This window comes from Triticum urartu, unplaced genomic scaffold, assembly GCF_056163025.1.
Source record: "Triticum urartu cultivar PI428250 unplaced genomic scaffold, HENAU_Tu73 scaffold2, whole genome shotgun sequence".
Lineage (NCBI taxonomy): Eukaryota > Viridiplantae > Streptophyta > Magnoliopsida > Poales > Poaceae > Triticum > Triticum urartu.
Window position 1 is genome coordinate 5,306,793 of NW_028260368.1, and position 7,927 is coordinate 5,314,719.

A 7,927-nucleotide genomic window follows, 5' to 3' on the forward strand; every position below is an offset into this window, starting at 1 on the left:
GAGTAAGTCCTCAGCCTGGGGTTCCGCCCGAAGAAGCAGGGGCTGCAGTAGCTGCCGAATCTTCTACTGGTACATGGACAACTGTTTGGACTGATGGACTTACCAGTCTTGATCGTTACAAAGGACGATGCTATCACATCGAGCCTGTTGCTGGGGAAGACAACCAATGGATCTGTTATGTAGCTTATCCATTAGACCTATTTGAAGAGGGTTCCGTTACTAACATGTTTACTTCCATTGTAGGTAACGTATTTGGTTTCAAAGCCCTACGTGCTCTACGTTTGGAGGATCTACGAATTCCCCCTACTTATTCAAAAACTTTCCAAGGCCCGCCTCATGGTATCCAAGTTGAAAGAGATAAGTTGAACAAGTACGGTCGTCCTTTATTGGGATGTACTATTAAACCAAAATTGGGATTATCCGCAAAAAATTATGGTAGAGCGTGTTATGAGTGTCTACGTGGTGGACTTGATTTTACCAAAGATGATGAAAACGTAAACTCACAACCATTTATGCGCTGGAGAGACCGTTTTGTCTTTTGTGCCGAAGCTATTTATAAATCACAGGCCGAAACCGGTGAAATCAAGGGGCATTACTTGAATGCGACTGCGGGTACATGTGAAGAAATGATTAAGAGAGCTGTATTTGCAAGAGAATTAGGGGTTCCTATTGTAATGCATGACTACTTAACTGGGGGATTCACCGCAAATACTACTTTGGCTCATTATTGCCGCGACAATGGCCTACTTCTTCACATTCACCGTGCAATGCATGCAGTTATTGATAGACAGAAAAATCATGGTATGCATTTCCGTGTATTAGCTAAAGCATTGCGTATGTCTGGGGGAGATCATATCCACTCCGGTACAGTAGTAGGTAAGTTAGAAGGGGAACGCGAAATGACTTTAGGTTTTGTTGATTTATTGCGCGATGATTTTATTGAAAAAGATCGTGCTCGCGGTATCTTTTTCACTCAGGACTGGGTATCCATGCCAGGTGTTATACCGGTAGCTTCAGGTGGTATTCATGTTTGGCATATGCCAGCTCTGACCGAAATCTTTGGGGACGATTCTGTATTACAATTTGGTGGAGGAACTTTAGGACATCCTTGGGGAAATGCACCTGGTGCAGCAGCTAATCGAGTGGCTTTAGAAGCCTGTGTACAAGCTCGTAACGAAGGGCGCGATCTTGCTCGCGAAGGTAATGAAATTATCCGAGCAGCTTGCAAATGGAGTCCTGAACTAGCCGCAGCTTGTGAAGTATGGAAGGCGATCAAATTCGAGTTCGAGCCGGTAGATACTATTGATTAACTAGATAAAACTAAAGATAAAGAAGGTATAAATAAAAAAGAAACGAAATAAAAAGAGAAAAAAATCAGTTATGAAATGCAGTAATTCTTCTTTATTCTTCTAATTGATTGCAATTAAACTCGGCTCAATCTTTTTTAGAAAAAAAAGATTGAGCCGAATAAAAATAGATCATGATATGATCATGAGACTTGACAAATTGAGATTCGTCTATTCTATATATCTAGAATATATATATTAAGGTATAATACAATAAAGAAATACAAATAAAATAATAAAATAATAAAATATAGTATTATCATATGATAATGATAATGGAATCAAATACGCAGTATTTACAGAAAAAAGTCTTCGTTTATTGGGAAAGAATCAATATACTTTTAATGTCGAATCGGGATTCACTAAGACAGAAATAAAGCATTGGGTCGAACTCTTCTTTGGTGTTAAGGTGGTAGCTGTGAATAGCCATCGACTACCTGGAAAAGGTAGAAGAATAGGACCTATTCTGGGCCATACAATGCATTACAGACGTATGATCATTACCCTTCAACCGGGTTATTCTATTCCACTTCTAGATAGAGAAAAAAACTAAAGGAGAATGAATGAAAAAAGACATAGTTTGGAAGTTAGACCTTTTTATAGGACTCTCTTTCAATTTCAAAAAAGAGGACGTTTGAAACTTTTAACAGGCGTAATCGTGAGTCAACAAGTGACTCGAACTGTGTGTAAAAAAAGAAGCATTTTTTTTTTTTCAAAATGCTAGAACTAGATAAGGAAGTTTTCTATAACCTTGAGAAAAAGGATAAAAAGGTAGTTTTTTTTTAGTTTATGACTCCGATCAAGAGCGAGAAATCCTTGATTTGGGATTGGACATAGAACCTGGACCCATCGTAGAGACGTTTAGTTCAAAAGAAAGGATCGTATCCTGATGGTAAGAATTATACTTTCGTGGAAATACAGCGCTATAGACTTCAATGCGGTAGAGTAGACGTTTTGTTTCTAATTTTTCTGGACCAAACCTCCGCTCCGACCCAACGATACAATGAATTTTTTCTGTTCATATTCATAAATAAAAAAGATTCGGAATCGCAATGCTACTATATGCGTCCAGAGGAGTATTTGGAATAATATTCTTCTATAATCCATTATTGCGGGGGGTCTTACTAACAGGGCTTCGCTGCACGGGACAGGTCTTCGTCGAAAAGCTAACTCCACCCGGCATTTTCATACCCTTTCTTTGGGTGGTATATCGCCTTTTAAAGTCTAAGAGGGTAGTAGGGGATCTATAGTAGGTAAGATAATTTGCCCTTTGATTTTGATTGAATATACTATTTTTCCGCCTTTACCACGCATTATTGTATGCGCTTCTAGAGAAGTATGTATGCAGGAAGTAAATTCTAACCGCTTTCTTTTGAATCCAATTTCAAATTAGATTAGAAAGATAGAAAGGCCATGAGGATGGGAAAATCAAAATAAAATCTTTTTAATTAGTTCTCCTTTTTTGGAATTTTCTTATTATCCTTTCATTTTTTTTACAGAATATTTTTCAAACTAAAAATAAAAAATACAATACAATAGTCAATATTCCTTATAATAGATATACTTAATTATATCATAAGAATCTTAAGATATTTTTCGACTAGATAGAAATAGTAAATTTGAATTGAGACACCTATTCCATGACGGATTTAAACTTACCTTCTATTTTCGTGCCTTTAGTAGGCTTAGTATTTCCGGCAATTGCAATGACTTCTTTATTTCTTTATGTGCAAAAAAATAAGATTGTCTAGTATTTTTTAGTGTAAGTAATATAATATGGTAGGGTATGTGGCTTTTTCTACACACACTTTCTACACACAAATGAAAAACGGTTATGGATGCGGATATAGGCTACGAGCATAAATGCATGAATATGCAGAGCCAGGTATAGCGAGTTTTATTTTATTTATTTTAATTGAATCAACGAATATTTTTTGAATAGAAAGTCAATGTATCTAACCTATTATTTCACAGGAGTACTAGTTGCTGAAGGCGATTTCAGAATCAAAAAAAGTAAAGTCAAAATTATTTAGCTTATTCTCTCAATTTCAATCGACCGCTGCTGGATTTAGTATATCTAATATGAATTGGCGATCAGAACACATATGGGTAGAACTTCTAAAAGGTTCTCGAAAAAGGGGTAATTTTTTCTGGGCCTGTATTCTTTTTCTAGGTTCACTAGGATTCTTATCGGTTGGGATTTCCAGTTATCTTGGTAAGAATATTATATCTATACTTCCATCTCAAGAAATTCTTTTTTTTCCGCAGGGGGTCGTGATGTCTTTCTACGGAATCGCAGGCCTATTCATTAGCTCCTACTTGTGGTGTACTATTTTGTGGAATGTAGGTAGTGGTTATGACCGATTCGATAGAAAAGAGGGAATAGTGTGCATTTTTCGTTGGGGATTCCCTGGAATAAAACGTCGCGTCTTCCTTCGATTCCTTATGCGGGATATCCAATCAATTAGAATTCAGGTTAAAGAGGGTCTTTATCCTCGTCGTATTCTTTATATGGAAATCCGGGGCCAGGGGATCATTCCCTTGACTCGTACTGATGATAAATTTTTTACTCCACGAGAAATTGAACAAAAAGCTGCCGAATTGGCCTATTTCTTGCGCGTACCAATTGAAGTATTTTGAGGTATCTTTTTTGAACTGAGTTGAATGAAGAAAAGAAGAATTGGAAGAAGAAAAGTTTTCTCAACACAGGGAGGAAGTCCCTTCTAAATTGGATTTGTTATTGTAAGGGGATTTTTAAGTATTTATCTAAAGGAAGGAACAAACGAGGATAAGAGAAATTTGCTTTTAATTTTTTTTTATCCAAGTTAGATATATCGCATACTATTCTTCCTTTTTCATCCGAAAGGGCTTTTTTTTTATTCTATTTCACTATTTCATTCCATCTAGATCTAAGAAAGAACCCAATGCACTGAAATTCCACTAATAACTAATATACAAAAAAGAAGAATAGATACAGGGTATCAAACCTATAGAGTTTTTGCTTCAAAGAAATAGAAATATCATGAAATAGAAATATCATCATATAGAGTCAGGGAATGGAATAGAGTCAGCGAATGAAGCATATTCATTAACAACTCCATTTACAGATCAAAAATGAAAAAAAAGAAAGCATTGCCTTCTTTACTATATCTTGTATTTATCGTACTTTTGCCTTGGGGGGTCTCTTCCTCATTTAACAAATGTCTGGAACTTTGGATTAAGAATTGGTGGAATACCAGGCAATCCGAAACTCTCTTAACTGATATTCAAGAGAAAAGGATTCTAGAAAGATTCATAGAATTAGAAGAACTTTCTCTCTTGGACGAGATGATAAAAGGGAAACTAAAGACACATGTACAAAAACCTCCTACAGGAATACACAAGGAAATAATACAATGGGTCAAAATAAATAATGAGGATCATCTCCATACCATTTTGCATTTCTCGACAAATATAATCTGTTTGGCTATTCTAAGTGGTTCTTTTTTTCTGGGTAAAGAGGAACTTGTCATTTTGAATTCTTGGGTTCAGGAATTCTTCTATAATTTAAATGACTCAATAAAAGCTTTTTTTATTCTTTTAGTTACTGATTTTTTTGTTGGATTTCACTCCACCCGTGGTTGGGAACTAGTAATTCGTTGGGTCTACAACGATTTTGGATGGGCTCCTAACGAGCTTATTTTCACTATTTTTGTTTGTAGTTTTCCAGTAATTCTAGATACATGTTTGAAATTTTGGGTCTTTTTTTGTTTAAATCGTCTATCTCCTTCGCTTGTAGTCATTTATCATTCAATTAGTGAAGCATAAATTCATTTGATCTCCCGATATTAATATTAATCAAATTAGCAAGCATCTTTTTTTAGAAAGAAAGCCCTTTTCCATTTTAGCAAAATTCTTTCTATTTATACCTACTTTAAGGTATTCATCATTGCAGTACAACTGTTGCAGTAGAATGACAACAGATTCGTGTATAGGGAACTAGATTAGCTTAGCTACCTATCTAATTTATTGTAGAAATTCTGGGATCTGCGATTGGACATGGAAAATAGAAATACTTTTTCTTGGGTAAAGGAACAGATAACTCGATCGATTTCTGTATCGATCATGATATACGTAATAACTCGGACATCTATTTCAAATGCATATCCCATTTTTGCGCAGCAGGGTTATGAAAACCCACGAGAAGCAACTGGACGAATTGTATGTGCCAATTGCCATTTAGCTAGCAAGCCCGTCGATATTGAAGTTCCCCAAGCTGTGCTTCCCGATACTGTATTTGAAGCAGTTCTTCGAATTCCTTATGATATGCAATTGAAACAAGTTCTTGCTAATGGAAAAAAGGGAGGGTTGAATGTAGGTGCTGTTCTTATTTTGCCCGAGGGATTCGAATTAGCGCCGCCCGATCGTATTTCCCCTGAGTTAAAAGAAAAGATAGGAAATCTTGCTTTTCAGAGTTATCGTCCCGATAAAAAAAACATTCTTGTGATAGGCCCTGTTCCCGGTAAGAAATATAGTGAAATTGTCTTTCCCATTCTTTCCCCTGATCCTGCTACGAAGAAAGATGCTCATTTCTTAAAATATCCCATATATGTAGGGGGAAACCGAGGAAGAGGACAGATCTATCCTGATGGTAGCAAGAGTAACAATACAGTCTATAATGCTACGTCAACAGGTATAGTAAGAAAAATACTACGTAAAGAAAAGGGGGGGTATGAAATATCCATAGTTGATGCATCAGATGGACGCCAAGTGATTGATATTATACCTCCCGGACCAGAACTTCTTGTTTCAGAGGGGGAATCCATCAAGCTTGATCAACCATTAACAAGCAATCCTAATGTGGGAGGTTTTGGTCAGGGGGACGCAGAAATCGTGCTTCAGGATCCATTACGTGTCCAAGGCCTTTTGTTCTTCTTCGCATCCGTTATTTTGGCACAAGTTTTTTTGGTTCTCAAAAAGAAACAGTTTGAAAAGGTTCAATTGTACGAAATGAATTTCTAGGTCCCGGGATTTCTTACCATCAAGTTGGTAAAAAGCCTCGATTTATTGGCAATTGCTAGAATTATCTATGATCTATTTTGGAAATCCTTTTTTTGTTTAGACTGCTTTTTGTTTATGAGATGTCTGGAATTCCTTATTTATATCCCATGCAAAAGAAGAGAATCCAAGGCAAAGGCGAGAACAATCAAATTAAAATTTCTTCTTTTTCGGAGGGATTGCAGGTCTTCTTAATCGTCTATTCGGCACAAGAAAAAGCCTTTTTCTTGTGCCGATTCTTCTTGTATCAAAATAAGAATCCTTTTTCTTCCTAATTCGTCAAAGATTACTATTTCTTCTTTATTCGGGTCTGTCTCTTGGACCTCTTTTTCTTTTGCTTAGGTTTAGCCGAGGTAGTGGACAAACAGAGGGGAAGAAAATATGGCGGGGGAAAAATTTCTTGTGATTGTGAGCAAATTGCTTGGCTTGTTTAATTAAGTTCAACTTCAAATTTACAGAAATTTTGCAAAAAAAAAGTAAACTCTTCCATTGAAGGTTTTTTTATTTTTAGGCTAGTTGAATAGTTTTGATTAAGGTTTTATTAGTTTATTACTCGAAACTAAATCAAGGATTTTCAGGATACTTCCTTCGTGGAATAAGATATTGGATCCTCGAGTGATCTCTTTTTCTTGTTGCTTCATAAGAGTGAATCGAATAGATTCAATTCGCGTTATAAGAGTAAAATAAAAATTCCGCGGGTCCTTTCCGCTCTAATCAGATAAAGGGGGGTAAGGACCCGCTAAGCTCCTACTTTTTCATGTTTACAATCTGGTCCCTCCGATTACTATAGAGATGAACCCAATCCAGAATATGAACCATAAAAGAAAACACCTACTAAACCAATCACAGCAATACCAGCTACAGTACCTATCAGCCAAAGAGGAATTCTTCCAGTAGTATCGGCCATTTCCCCTACTTTCCTCCACATTTTATCAATTGGTCATGCTAGAGACAAAAACAGTCATGGGTAGTTATAAGGATGGTATCCTTCCAAATGGGATAAGAGAATTCTTATTAGTCTCTTTCTTTCTCTCAATTGAAGAAGTAATTGGAAAATAAAACAGCAAGTACAAAAATGAGTAATAAACCCCAGTATAGACTGGTACGATTCAATTCAACATTTTGTTCATTCGGGTTTGATTGTGTCATAGTTCTATAGTTGGAATTTGTTTTATCGTTGGATGAACTGCATTGCTGATATTGATCCCAAGAAAAAAACAGTAGGTACAGCTAGTCCGTGAATAGCCAGCCATCGCACTGTAAAAATAGGATAGGTTCGATCTATGGTCATTGAGGGCCTCCTAAAAGGATCTACTAAATTCATCGAGTTGTTCTAAAGAATCAAAACGGTCGGTTATTAACGGAATTCCTTGTCGGCTTTCCGTGAAATACTCGTTTGGCCTAGGACTTCCAAACACGTCATAAGCTAAACCCGTACTGACAAATAACCAACCCGCAATGAATAGGGAAGGTATAGTAATGCTATGAATAACCCAGTATCGAATACTGGTAATAATATCAGCAAAAGAACGTTCTCCCGTGCT